This window comes from Adiantum capillus-veneris, chromosome 27 (genome assembly GCF_014529385.1).
Source record: "Adiantum capillus-veneris isolate H3 chromosome 27, ASM1452938v2, whole genome shotgun sequence".
Taxonomy (NCBI): Eukaryota; Viridiplantae; Streptophyta; class Polypodiopsida; order Polypodiales; family Pteridaceae; genus Adiantum; species Adiantum capillus-veneris.
Genome location: NC_140957.1, coordinates 131,423,295 through 131,438,564, shown reverse-complemented (window position 1 = coordinate 131,438,564; position 15,270 = coordinate 131,423,295). Strand labels below are relative to the sequence as shown.

Sequence of the window (15,270 nt, the reverse complement as noted above, 5' to 3'; positions counted from 1 at the left end):
AATTTCGACCAAATTTAGGGGTGTGATTTTAGGCGCATTTGGGTTATAGGGGCATTGGGCAATCAAGTGATCTATGCCACAACGATTACATGTGAGTATTGGCATTGCAGACGTGCTCCCTTGATTCATTTGCATCTGTGCAGCATTCTTTTGCAGCCTAATAGGGCACTCCGCTACTCGATGTGGTCCACCACACTCGTAGCATTGAAGAGGTGGCCTCCTAGCCTGGGTGTTGATATTTTGACCTCTGGATGCGAGAGCAGCAGCTTGATAAACCGGCTTGACTTGTCCCCAACAATCTTCCATGTAGTATATAGGACATTCTTCCAATGTATCAAGTCCGTAGGCAATACTAGTGTCTATTTCCTCCTCACAACCATCTGCATAAGCATTTGATGGCTCGCAACCCACTTGGTTCATAGGGGCGACTCTTGGATGCGGGGGCTGCGGTCCTAGCACAGGAGGTGGTAGCGGTGTAGCTTGTACAACATTTTGAGATCTAGGGACCATGGTTGCGGTAGTTGCTCAACAGGTGGAGTAGGCATCAATACAGGAGCTCGAGGCGCATCCGTCCAGGCTACAGGTGGTCTATTTGCCATCATACGTTTGATCATTAAACAATCCTTAGCTTGGTGACCATACCTACCACATGCGTTGCAAGTTCCATTAAATTTTACTCTAAACGTAGGGCACTCACTAGTGCTATGTGGACCTAAGCAAATGGAACACCATTGTTGCTCCCTTCTTGGATACATGTGACTATTTTGAGGGGGTCGATTATCCTTAAGAGACTCTTGGATTGCCTTGGTGAGGTCTGTCAAGAATGTCTCAAATACCTTTGGCTCATTGGCAATGGGCTTTGCAGTCATGGGTTCATACTCAATGGCTTGTGAGCTAGTGGATCTCGTGTCAGTAGACACCCTCATGCCTGCTATCATCAAGTTGTCCTCTAATTGGATTGCATTGGCAGTGACATCTTCCCAGGTTGTGATACCTCTAATCACTAGTCCATTATAGATTCCTTCATTCCTCAACCCTCGAATGAATCGATCAAGCAGTTGGTTATTGTTGAAGCGCTCATTTACAGGGCAGCGAGAGTTTAAGTGCTTTAGACGACTAATGAAGTCCCTTACTGACTCTCCTTCCTTACGTTCGGCCTTCTGTAGCTGAGATGCTACACCCCAAAGCACACCTTCTCGTATGTACTCCTTTAGAAACAACCTTCGAAGGGTAGGGTAGATTGTTTTCTCGTCCACCCTTAGGGTCCTATACCAATCTCCAGCCTTCCCACTTAATGTCAAGCTTAAGGCATTGCACTTATGTAGTTCGTTGCGTTCCCCTAAGGAATCACATACTTGTTCAAACACTTCAATGTGTTTCCTAGCATCTTCGTCCCCATTGAATTTTTGCGTGAGTTTGGCAATTTGTACTGCCTTACTTCTAGGCTCTCTATCAGATGCATGACGCATATTTTCCGCGATAGATCGACCTATGGTTTGAGCAAACGCTGCCAAGTCACCTATGTGAGGAGGTAGGGCCGGTGGAGGTACTCTTGGAATCATATGTGGGAGAGGAACGGGTACCGGTCTTGGCATATGTGTGGATGATGCAGGATATGGAACATAACCGGGCATAGGTCCACTCGGATAAGAGCTAGGGAGCGGCACTCGAGGAGCATAAGCAAGTGGTACTATTGGAGGTGTGGGGGCCCCATATTAGGTACTATGACACTAGGTAGTGGCACTGCGCTAACCGTAGATGTCATCGGTACATTCTCTGTCAGGCTTATCCCTGGAGTGAGCACTGTGTTTTCCTTGATAGAGGGTTGAGCCAAGTTAGGGAAGCTAAAGTTTTCGCTCGGAGGCTCAGATTGCATAGAGACCCCAGGTGAAATGACGTAAGATGGGTCCATGGGGCTCATTAGAGGAGTCTCCATTTGTGATAGAGTAGGCTGTTGAGCCTTGCTCGTATCCAGAAATCTCATGGGGCCAGTTGAGAGTATATTTACCCCTCGGTTTTGCCTTTCTGATTGAATAATGCCATGGATAACATTACAGATCATTTTCTGTTGATCTTCGATGCTCGTGGCACTAGAGGTGGATTGTACAATCTCTATCCATCCTACATGGTAGGCGTGGCCAGAGTGTAGATCCGTCAACACCTCAGTGTGGAGGTCGTATGTCCAATGATCATTAATGAACAATCCTTCTAGAGTCGACGTGTTAACGGTTTCTTGTGAGGTAGAAGCAATGTTGCTCCCCGTGGTTTTACTTGCCACCAACGGTACTCTAGAGGGAACTTCTGAAGGAGGCAGCTCAACAGGGCCTTCTTGGTAAGAAGTTGGTAGGATATCCACATGGACACTCTTTGGGGGTGTGGGGTCCACGTGCGATGTGAAAGGAGAGTCCACTTCCCCACCCCCTTCGTGTGCTTCATTTGCATCAGGTTCCGAGCGAGTAGCTCTACCTAATGTTTCCATGAAACGGCTAAACATACTAGTACTAGGCTGTGGAGCTTCGGGAGGTGCATGGCCTTCTCTCTCAGTGTTTTGGGTAGGGTATGCTTCCATGATTTCTGAGTCGGAGGAGGAATCACTAGCGGCTATTTTAGGGTCTTGGGTGGTGCTACCTTGTGTCCTCGCTGAGGGTCTAGAGCTTATCGTGGATGGGTAATGGGTGTCCGTATGAACAGAGGCACCCTCAATATGCTCGTGTTCTAGCACCCGCCCAGAGCGTAAGTGCATGTGCTTTTGATACCCTAAGGTGTCAAAAAGCTGCTCTAGGAGGCCTTGTGACTAGTTTTTAGCGTGTTTTTTGTTTGTTTTTTTGCTAGATTTTTTAGAGCATGTCGTGGAATGGGCCGTGTGATAGCTCGAAACGAGCGTATCGGTCAGAGGGTCGTGCCGTGATTTACAGCCCTCCGTTTGGTCACTCTATGCCCTCGGAATCCCTAAAACTGTCAATTTCCAGTAGGGAACTAGGCCCAAACTAGAAAGTCTAAGGGTGCAAGTGGGAAGAGAAAGGAGGAGAGTGGAGGACTTGTCCCACATGCTCTCATTCTCTCTTGAGGGAGTAGGGTATATATATAAGAGTGAGTCTAGTATATATCATAAGACTGAGGCCTGGGCTTGGGCTTGGGCTTGGGCTTGGGAAAATGATCCCGATTCCCGATCTATCTTTCATACAAACCAACCCGTCCGTTTTAAGAGTCACGTTTTTTATTTTCGAAAAATATCGCCACTCGCTCGCGTTTTTAATTTCCGAATTTTTTTCCTTTTATTTTTTTTTTCAAAAATTTTTTTATTTATTTTTTTGTTGATGCAGAAAAACGCAGAAATTGCAGAAAATGCAGAAAAAACGCAAAAATTGCAGCAAATTGACAAAAATGCAGAAAATTGCAGAAATTGAAAACGCCGAACTTGAAAATGCAGAAATTGCAGAAATTGAAAAAACGCAGACAATAGCAAAAATTGAAACATGACAGCAATTGCAGAAAACGCAAAAAACAGAAATCTTCCACACACTCCTTCCCAGCCTTTCCTATGATAGAAATTGCACCACAAGGAAGCGTAAAGTGCTAACCGAGCTTAGTGTAGGGCATATCCCCGGCAGCGGCGCCAAAAATGTGCGCTCCTTGTCGCACTGTCGAAGGAAGGGACTTGCCAATACACCGTATGCGAGCCACAAACGGCTCCAAGCACACAACAAGCCTAAACTAGCAAGCTCAAGAAAACAAAGGGTGTGTCACTCACCGCTCTACGCTCGCCTTCGTGGTGGATTCCTCGCCGCGATGAAGAAGAAGCTGCAGTCGTGCCGCGCTCAACCGCTTCGCCGCCGTCGTGCCTTCGTAATGCTCGATCGCACACACACTCTCCCTCTCTCTCTCTCACACACACACACACACAAGGAGGTGAAGAAGAAGAAGATGGAGATGGAGCAAGAGCACTCTTCAATTGCACAAATGAGAGAATGAGTAAAAATTAGGTTTAGTTGGCTTTTATAGGAGCTCACCCCATTCACACTTGGGCGCCCATGCTTAACCAACTAATCCCTTGAATGTCCAAGTTAAAGTGCGCCTCTCATCGGCGATCACTCTACCTTTCCCTATTGGACCGACAAGCCCGGTACCTGACTCTACCAAATACATAATACGCGTCCATCGTAGGTGATGGGTGTCCGTGAGCCGTGAGGGTTAACAAGGATCATACTAGAGCATTTCGGTAAGCTTTTGGAGTGATAAAATTGTAGTGTCAGTCTTCTTTTGTGTAAAGTACTCTTAAAAATTGTTTCTTTTGCTATCTTTGCTTGCTTAGGACCCCTATCCCAGGTACATCACATCACCAGAGTCAGCGGCTTACTCCTGATGTACCTCCTCATACTCAGGTGACGCCTGAGTCACAGGCTAGTGGCCGTCAGTCTCGGAGGTATTTCTTTTATGTCGATTATGGAATTAATATCAAGTAGTGTTTAAGAACTATCATCCTAATTGCCGTATGTTTGTATTCATGTAGCTCGCGTCGTCGACAGAGTAGCACGCCACCAGAGATATCGACTCGGGAGAGAGAGAGAGAGAGAGAGAGAGAGAGAGAGAGAGAGAGAGAGAGAGAGAGAGAGAGAGAGAGAGAGAAAAAGCTTTATTAACGTCTTCTTCTAGAGGCCGAATTCGGCCTATGAGACAAAACCATGTACATATGTGTATCCTCTGGTAACCAAAAAGGATTAAAGTGCTGAAAAACTAAAGTAAAGTGGTACATACTGCTAAAAAAAAGGTGATACAAGGCTAGAGTAATCTCCTCAAGGGTAGGGTGAGCACATATCCATGTAAAATGAGGGGATGGAGCTCTATCTCTAATGGATGCGTAGCTATATGCTCAGGATATACAACCATGATATGCAAACTAGCTCCCTCCGGTACCAAACTGGGGGTGTAGGATATCATGAATAGGTGGGTAGGGTGTGAAGAGTCCTTGTAGTATGGTGGCAGGGTCGGAGTAGAATCGTTGTATCGCTCTCTGTCTATCATGCTCATGGTGTGCCCGGATCTGGTGGATCTCCCTCTGGTGTGCTCATCGGGTCCGGTATCCCACAACTCTAGGTCGTCTCCTAGCTCTAACCACCTCTTCCTGCTGTAGAGTGACCCCTCTATGTGTGGTAGTAATAGGGGGTGCTGAAGTCGCTCGATGAAAAAAATCTGTAAGCTGGGACTGTTTATCTCCACTAGGTAACTGTAGCATCAGATCTCTATGTCTCTGCATCTCTAGAAGAAAACATCCAAGCTGTCTCTGGTCTCTAGACTCTGGACTCCATGAGCTCTCTGAGTGTAGGTTGTTCTGAAAACAAGGTAGTGTAGTGGCTCTATTCTGAGAGAGAGAGAGAGAGAGAGAGAGAGAGAGAGAGAGAGAGAGAGAGAGAGAGAGAGAGAGAGAGAGAGAGAGAGAGAGAGAGAGATCTAGTTTAAATATTTCAAACTGAGAGGTCCCAAACTCAGCCTACCTCGCAAGGATTGGCTTCTCCCCATCGGCACTACGCATCTTGGACGTTTATGGGTGCGCGTAAGTCGCTGAAAATCATCGTTTTTTGTGTTTGTCAGCGCTCTGCACTTGCTCTTTTTTAGCGGAAAGCAGCGGATTACTGGGTTTTTTGGATGACATCGACATTTCGGAGGCTTATACACTTCTCGGAAGTGTTTTGGAGGCATCTCGGGCTGTTTTCTCGAGTTGTTTTGAGGAGGAGTCAACTTGCGGTTGCATTTCTGTGCCTATTCAATCTTGGAGTCTTGCATCTCTCGTACGTGGCGTACCTTGACCTCTGAGGAGGACACTAATCGGAGTTGTAAATTATACCTTACGGCTTCTCCATGTTCCTGGAGAGTGCCAAGTTGGACAGTGCTAACTGGTCCATATGGAAGACAAAGGTGCGTACTATATGTATGTACAATGAAGTTTGGGATTGGCTCGAGGATGCGGCACAAGCGGTTATGCCTCACCCAGCGGAGGAGGACTATACACATAGAACGGAAGACGAGTGGCAAAAGATAGACCGTAAGGTGTTTACTTTCCTTTTGCTTAACCTTTCTGATTCTATCCTTTAGGAAGTCAGAATGGAGTCACATGCCCATGGTCTTTGGAAGAGACTCTCAGATCTCTTCGTAGACAAGTCTATTGGCCGTATTATGCGATTGGAGAAGGATCTCTACCAGTTGCAGTATAGCCAATTCAACTCTCTCTCAGGGTTGACCCGCACGATGCGAGAGCTATGGGATGATTTGGTTGCGTTCTGAGGCGAGATGACCTCTACTCGGATGGTGCAACAACTCCTATTCAAACTTCCATATGGGTTCGACTCTTTCTACCAGAGTCTCATTTAGTCAAGGTGTACCACGCAACCCACTTGGGAGGAGGCTCCTTCCTAGCTCATGCAGATTGAGAGCCGAGCCGAGTTTTGTGCCGGAGGTGAAGGTGAGTGTTGGAGTCTCTTTGATTGCCTCACAGGACCTTGGCTTGACCTCTTCACAGTCCGGTGCTTGGATTGTGGATAGCGGTGGGACCACTCACATGACTCCCATGCGGGAGTGGTTCAGTTCTCTTACCTCTTCATCAGATCAGTACATTACCATGGGTGATTCTCACTTGATTCCAGTGGCTGGGACTGGGATGATTCCTATCTTCCGCTCTTCAGTAGACCCCAAGTATAGTGCGGTTGATGCACTTTTTGTCCCCGACTTTTAGCCTTCAACCTTCTCTCGGTTTCCTCCTTGGACACCTTGGGAGCTTTTGTCACTTTTGGGGATGGTAAGGTGATTATTACAGATGGTGCTACAGGTCCAATTCTTGCTAGAGGGGAGCGTGATGGCTGGTTATTCAAGCTCAAGGCTCTACTCTCACAGGGTGTGGTTTCATCTACACTTTGGCATGCTAGGTTTGGCCACCTTAGCTATGCGATGTTATAGCGCGCGGCTAGGCATTCCTTGGTGGAGGGGCTTCCATCAATTCGCTCTACATCGATGATCTGCAAGGCTTGCCAGAGACAACAGAAAGCATTCAAGCTTTTGAAAGAGAAGCTTACTATAGAGCCAGTCCTTATTTTGCCGGACTCGAGAAAGTCTTTTCAAGGGAAGTGTGATGCATGTGGCAGCACTATTGGTGCAGTGCTTATGCAAGATGGACATGTTATTACCTATGAGAGTAGGGTATTGAGAGGGCCAGAGCAGCTTATGCAGATTTACGCGAAGGAGTTGCTTGTCGTTATTCATGCTCTAGAGTCATGGAAGCACTATCTTCTTGGAGCGGATTTTACTATGCAGACTGATCATCAGTCATTGCGAAATTTTCTCACTCAGGACAAGATTTGTGAGAAGCATTTGTCATGGGCCAACTTCTTGTCTATGTTTCATTTTCAGCTTGTGCATGTTGCGGGCAAGGATAACGTGGTAGAAAATACCTTGTCTAGGCGCCCACATGTAGCGACCGAGTTGGATGAGATGCAAGATTATTACAATACAGATGCGGATTTTGTTGAGCCCTATGACGCTCTTGTTCGTGGCGAACATCCTGATTTCTTTTCTGATGTTTCGTGGAAAGCTTTGCGTTTATCGACTTCTTCGACAGAAGGTTGTGACAGAGAGTCATGCACCACCCTATTGACCTGTATTGACCAAAATTTGGCAGCATAACAACTCCAAACTGGTCCCAAACAAGTTCCCAACCAAGAACTCACTTGCTTTGACAAAAACCCTCTAATTCCAACTCAAGAAGAGCAATTACAGCTCTCTGGAATTGGTTTTTCACCTGTTTCCAGCCCGAATGCTTCCCAAAAGTGTACTCTGACAATTGGGCATTGTTTCCAATGTTCCAGGCATCCATACGACTGCAAAACAGTCCAAAAGCGGTAATTTCAAGCCGCTTTATTTTCTGGTTATGGCCTGTTTTTGACCTATTTTCACCTCTCTAGTGTCTTTGTACTGTTCTCTGTACCTTGGGCCATATGCCCCTTGATTCTGGCATGATTCTGAGCACAAAACAGCCCCCAAATAGCTCAAAAGAAGTAGCCAAACAGTGCTGATTTTTGTACCTGTTTGGCGAGGTAATTAACTTTACCTGTTCCTATATAGGGAGGCTCTTGCCTCAGCAACAGAGCATCAAAAATCACAAGATTGTACATGATCAATCTGATGAGCTAGTCAAAAAGCTCAAGAGAAGCATAGATGCCAATTGCACTTCAGAGAAGGTGATTGGGTTTTGCTTCGATTTGAGAAGGCGAGCGTGCCTCGTGGAAGATTCATAACGCTTTCCATGTGAGTCTTCTTTGACAGTTCATGGGAGAATTGCGGGAATCAACCCGAGGGCAGTCCACAACCCGAGGTTGATGAGCTCGACAAAGTATTACACCCTGAGCAGATTCTAGCCCAAAAGGAAAGGCGCCAAGGAGGTAGACTTGTCTGCTGTCGTACGTCGAGGTGGAGATATTAAGTTAAAAGATTGATCAAAGCCGTTATCTGTCTCTTTGACATATATGCCAAATGTGGTGCACTCAAGAAAGCACTTAAAATGCTTGAGGAGTGTGCTTTTGAACGTTGTCTCTTGGAAGCCATTAAAACATAGACTTGAAGTGAACGGAGGAGGCTGACTTGGTAGATACGCATATGATTTTAGAACTCTACCTAGTTTTGTGGGAGGAATACCATCACACGATGGAACTTTGGGAGCAGGCCAAGAGCATGGTGGATACATTGGAGGGACGAGGACTTTTGCTTCTCCAATCCCCGACGACCTTACTCTTGTGGGACCAGCAAAAGATTACAAGGAAGGTGGTCAGTCAGTCACGTTTAATACTTTCCATGGTGGGATGGATGAGGTAAAGGCCTTAGCCTTTATCCACTAGTTTGACAACGCCTTTAATGGTGAGAATTTTGCAGAGGCTTCCAAACTTCGCAAAGTCGCTACTTTTCTGAAGGACGATACGCAGTCATGGTGGAATGGCCTTATGAACAATCGCATTCAGCCGAGAGCTTTGGTGGATTTCAAGAGAACATTTGCAGCTATCTTTATGACTGTGGCTTTTGAAGCGGATGTGATAGCAACTTGAAATACACTTTCATATCTTGGTTGCTCGACTATGGAATAGTAAATATCAAAGTTTTGGAAGGCACAATTGCCGATGACTTCATTTTGGAATGTTACTCTTAAGGAGGAAGTTGAGTGATTTGTTATAGGATTGCCAAAGATACTCGGGAATCATTGTATCAAGTTCCGGGTTCGCACTATACATCAGCTAACATTGGTCGACAGGCTTTCTCTATGTATACCAAGACAGCCCAGACTATGGCTGATCTTGATGAACCTGAACCAGAACCAGAGATCGTCTTCGAGTAGATCCCGTCCATCTACAGGTTTAGTACCTGATATTTTGGGATCAAGGGATGCGGATGCGAGTTCAGAGCTGCAGAGCATGGGGTCAGGTCCGGGATCATCAATTGCTTGTTTTCTTCGATCTGGGGGTAAGGGTCAGTTTTATTACACCAGAGCTAGCTGAGAAGATGGGAGTAAAGACGAATGAGATGGGGCTTGCATATACATCTACTATGACAATTCGTTTCTTCGCAGAGATAGAAGCACCTTTGCATGATGCAAGATGGACATGTTATTGCCTATAAGAGCAGGGTATTGAGAGGGCCAGAGCAGCATATGTAGATTTACAAGAAGGAGTTTCTTGGCGTTATTCATGCTCTAGAGTCATGGAAGCACTATCTTCTTAAGGCGGCTTTTGCTATGAAGACTGATCATCAGTCATTGCGATATTTTATCACTCAGGCCAAGCTTTGTGTGAAGCATTTGTCATGGGCCAACTTCTTGTCTATGTTTCATTTTCAGCTTGTGCATGTTGTGGGCAAGAAGAACATGGTAGCAGATACCTTGTCTAGGCGTCCACATGTAGCGGCCGAGTTGGATGAGATGCGAGATCATTACAATACAGATGCGGAATTTGTTGAGCCCTATGACGCTCTTGTTCGTGGTGAACATCCTAATTCATTTTCTGATGTTTCGTGGAAATCTTTGCGTTTGTCGACTTCTTCGACAGAAGGTTATGACAGAGAGTCATGCACCACCCTATTGACCTGTATTGACAAAATTTTGGCAGCATAACAACTCCAAACTGGTCCCAAACAAGTTTCCAACCAAGAACTCACTTTCTTTGACAAAAACCCTCTAATTCCAACTCAAAAAGAGCAATTACAGCTCTCTAGATTTCTGGTTTTTCACCTGTTTCCAATCCCAACCATTCCCAAAAGTGTACTCTGACAATTGGGCACTGTTCCCAATGTTGCAGGCATCCATACAACTGCAAAACACTCCAAAAACAACAGTCATTGAGAAATTTTGAATGTATTGTGCATCACTGTGTTTGCATTCCTGTCAGCTTGGGAGTCAATCTTCTAGTATGTTGTTTGGTGGTTCACTATGAAGGTACCCTTGACACTCTGTATACAACCAAAGAAAGAAAAACGAGTCTGAGGGGAATCGAGCCCCGACACTAGCCATATGAGGCTATCACCAAGAGACTCTCCACCACCCACCCTTATTAGTATGATTTTCAAAAGAATAAAAATATTGACATACAATAAATTGCTTTGAGATAAAATCTTACCCAACATAAGTTGAGTCGTGAGTTGACGTCTAATAAGACTAGTAGTCCTCATCGTCATCTCTGAGATTAATCGTCAATAGAATCTCGTCTTCATTATCCTTGTGGACTTCCTCAAACTCCTCCGCCGTTAAATATGTGTTTACACTCATTTCCATTGTCCGCTTGACATCCATCATGTCTTCCTCTTCAGTGTCTATAGTGTCAGAGCATGAATCATCGTCGTTCTCATCATGTACAATGTCATCATGATCTGCAAGGAAAATTCTACAATTCTCTGAAGTCGATGTGTCTAGATTCGGGGAAGGAACAATTTCTTCTTGATTTTCTTCCTCAAGATCAACGCTATCAAACAAGTGTCGACCCCTGGGTTGGACATGCACAACTTGCCACCATGGATGAGCATCTGTATTCTTGAAAAAGAATGCTTGTTCAACATGAGGTGGCAGAATGTAAGGCTCTTTTGTTGCACGCATTAACTTTGAGGAGTCGACAGACCAAAATATGGATGGTTCTCGTCTCATTGTGGAATTATTGCCTTTATACTCGGCACGAAACCAATCCACCTTCAAAATCACCTGTCAAAATGCACAAATCAAAACTTTAGACTTATGCATAGCTTCAACAAACTACATGTTATTGATTCATGAAGAGAGATTTCATTTTACCTGCTTGAAGATACGATACGATACTTCATAAATACCGACAATGGTTCCCACATAACCAAGTTCACCATCTACAAGATTTGTGTCTCTTGAACTGGCACGTGATAATTGCTTGAAAGAGGCAACAATGCAAGAATCCTGAGTTAGACGTAAGTCGTCAATTTCTTTTATCCAAAGATGTTGCCCATAAGCCCACATGTTGGTATACATTCGAGCCTAGAACAATAAATAAATTATATAAGAAAAAAGAGAAGATTGAAGCTTATTTAGTTCAATTTTTGAAACCCAAGAAGTTACCTTTCTTTCACACCCGATCATATACTCTCGTTGTTCCCTTGAGATTGACTCATGATCACTAACCGCACGTTGCATACGGGTATATAACCAATCCGTGAAAGAAGATACATTCTGCTTGTTATTTACATTGGTTTGATATCTAGATCTTCTCTTTTTACGTCTGCCAACTTGTTGGTTTGCAAGATCCTCTTCATACTCATCAATAAATTTTTGCATGCATTCGCTATTATAGACAATGAAAGTAGAAATATCCAAATTATCTTGGATGCTAAGTTGAAAAGAAACTCCCTTACCAAACAGTACCTCGTCTGACATGATAGAAGAAGACTCATTTGTCCATGCACGCGGAGCTTCAGAGTCCGTTTGTTCAAGATATTCTGAAACGTAATACATGCATTCTTCAAGCATCCATCCCTCTGCCATTGAACCCTCAGGTCTTGCTTTTTGACGTACATAACCTTTGAGTACGCCCATAACTATTTCGGCCCAAAACATCCATCGAGTAGAAACAACACCGGCGAGCTTTATCTCGTCCACTAGATGGACCAAAAGATGGACTTGAATATCAAAAAAGGATGTTGGAAGTTCCTTCTCGATCAAACAAAGAAGATCTATACATTCATGATTATTTTGTGGAATTATTTGTTTGTCGATCTCTTTAGATGTAATCCATCTATCAGTAAGTTATCAAGGAGACATTAGTGCACCCATCAATAATAAGGGGTAGAACATGCTGCATACATGATTCATCCAATCAAGAAAATATACAAGAAACTAACTATTTACAAAGATCGTTGTAGATTTACCTTCACAAACTTGTGCCAATCATGTGTTTTTAAACTAGACAAGCTCTTGTCATCTAAAGTGAACATGTTTCTACAAGATGCTCAATATCCCGTAGGTGTACGAATTGACTGAATCTTCATGTTAATTGCCTGCAACTCTTCTGTCATAAGTATCCATGGAGCAGGCTCATAAGTTGTCTCATTTCGAGTTTCATCATAAAGTGGCCATAGATTGGGCTTTGAGTTTTGATCTTTTAAGTCATGTCTTGTTGCCACTGTGTCTTTTAAGACAATGAGGTGTTGCCATAATGAATGACCAACATTCTTGAATATGTGCATCGGATCAAGAAGATGACATATCTTCAAATCCTTCCAATATTCCAAAGTGTACCATATCAAAGGACTTTGAGCTAAGGAACGTTTTCCTCTGCTTCGCACCTTCACACCATTATCATCGTCGTCGCTTATGATCTCAGACTTCGGATCAATAGCGGGTCCAAAAGTCCACTTTAGATACCAATCCTTTGGTGTCATTGGTATTGGACATCTTCCTTCTTCTACCAAACCATTAAAATGTATGGCTTGCTTTCCGTTTCGTAGATGATGATCTTCGGGTAAAAATCGTCTATGTCGAAGATATATATTTTTGTTGAGATTTTTGCTATAAATAGATTTTAACTAATCACCACAAACAGGACAAGCTTTATAGCCCTTCGTACATATCCCTGCATGAAAAAAATAATGAAGGTGATTAGCGCATTAAAAATCCTAGCATATGAGATAATTTATATATAAAAGCGTATTTACCTGAGCAAAATCCATATCCTCGAAAATAGTGGATAGTCCATGCTAAAATTCCACGAAAAGTAAATTTTCTCTGATCAATGCTTCTAGACATATCAACAACATCAATCCCTCTCCACAATTCTTGAAGATCATCGATAAGAGGAGCTAAATAAACATTCAAGTCTTTAACTTGTCGTTTTCCAGGAATCAAGAGTGAGAGCATTAAATGTTCTTTCTTGATGCTGAGATATGGGGGTAGGTTATAATTGATAACTACCACCGGCCATGTAGACCATTTACTCGATTTCATAGAAAATGGATTCACACCATCCAATGCTACACCCATCTTTAAATGCGTGGTTCTTTTGCAAAATTTGGCCATAGCATTTCAATATGCTCAAATGCAGCACTATCCATTGGAATTCGCATTACTCCATCTTTGCTCTTGTGCTCTGCTCCCCATATCATAAGCTTAGCGAGTTCGGGACTTTGAAACATATGTTTTATACGTGGAGCGAGGGAAAAATGTTTTACACGTGGAACGAGCAAGCCAATGCCATAGACCCCATCCATATATAGGTCCACAAAAAGACATAAGGGTGACCTCTGAATGAGGAGGAACGTGCAAATCCTGTGCAATAAAGAGGTCTCGGCCTGCTCCACTGATGGTGGACGGAGCAATCATGTAGCGATTTCCCCAAAAGCTTAAAACAACTCCATCTAAAGGAAGTGATCCTCCCTGCCATCCTCCGTATCGCCTTCGATCGTACGTCTGTACTAGAGCTTGCAAATGAGTAGGCAAGAGGTGATCTCCACTCGTCCCAGAGTCCAAAGCAAGAGGTAGAGGCTGTCGAGAAACCTCGAGCTGCAAACTGATAAATGAATTGTCCGTGTCGTGTGCAAGGGACATGTGCACCACTAATAGTGAAGTCATCCTCCTCATCAAGTGAAGGAACCTACATATATAATAGGTTCTATTACATATCAATTTTTTGTTAATAAAATTTCAATATGAAAATAAGAGAGATCAGTCACATACCATTGGTCGATGTCACTCCTCAGGAGGTGGTGCTCGCTCAAAAGTACCATAAGTCATCTGATGTGAAAAACACTCCTGTCTAGGTCTCCGATATGTGCCACAACAACGAGTGCACCAACATATAATAGACTCGTCGTAGTACAAATCATCATAAACGGGTTCATTTGCATCCCGATCACGAGTAGTTGGGGGTGGCGGTGTACCCTCTGACCGATCCGAATCTAATTTGCATTTAACATAAAAACAAGAGACATTTATCAAATGAACAAAATAAGAACTCAATAAAAGTAACATAACGTTGAAATCTAACAAGTCTTACAGTATACTCTAATGCTTATTCTAATGAAAAAATAAGCAGACGCTACTATTTGGTGGAGACAAACGAGAGGAAGGCTATTATTCTTATTTGCAGTCTTCTCTCTCAAAATCACTTGAATCATCATTATTATGTGTATTAAACTATTAATTACATCTATCTGCACTTTGTTATTCTAGTTTGAGCGCTGCTAAGGTCTTGTCTACAGTGAGAGGCCCGATGCTTTTTTGATCAACCTTGGAGAATTGTGCACTACGACAATGGGAGGGAGTCTCAAAGAAACTCAGAAACATGCTAGTGTGCCACACAAACACATCCTAAAGGTTTATGAAATTTATATAGGAGAGTGAGTGACAAAGAGAAAGAGAAATATGGAGAGGGTAGAGGTTATGCAAATATTCATTGTGAAGATAAATATATATATATATATGTATGTATATATATATATATATATATATATGTATATATATATATATATGTATATGTATGTATGTATGTATGTATGTATGTATGTATATATATATGTGTGTGTGTGTGTCTATATATATATATATATATATATATATATATATATATATATATATATATATATATATATATATATATATATAGAGAGAGAGAGAGAGAGAGAGAGAGAGAGAGAGAGAGAGAGAGAGATAGTTGCTTCATTGCAGATTTTTTTAATGGCGTGCGAGGGAGCCTTAGAGAAATTCAAAGCGACGCCATCACGTCATACAACCAC

The 15,270-nt window shown here is 43.3% G+C and overlaps 2 pseudogenes; one reads left to right on the top strand and one right to left on the bottom strand.

Moving 5' to 3' along the window:
* Positions 1–5,541: 5,541 nt before the first annotated feature.
* LOC147422774 (uncharacterized) lies at positions 5,542–6,068 on the top strand (annotated as a pseudogene).
* A 5,216-nt stretch (positions 6,069–11,284) lies between these two features.
* LOC147422773 (uncharacterized) lies at positions 11,285–12,474 on the bottom strand (annotated as a pseudogene).
* Between the last annotated feature and the right edge of the window lie 2,796 nt (positions 12,475–15,270).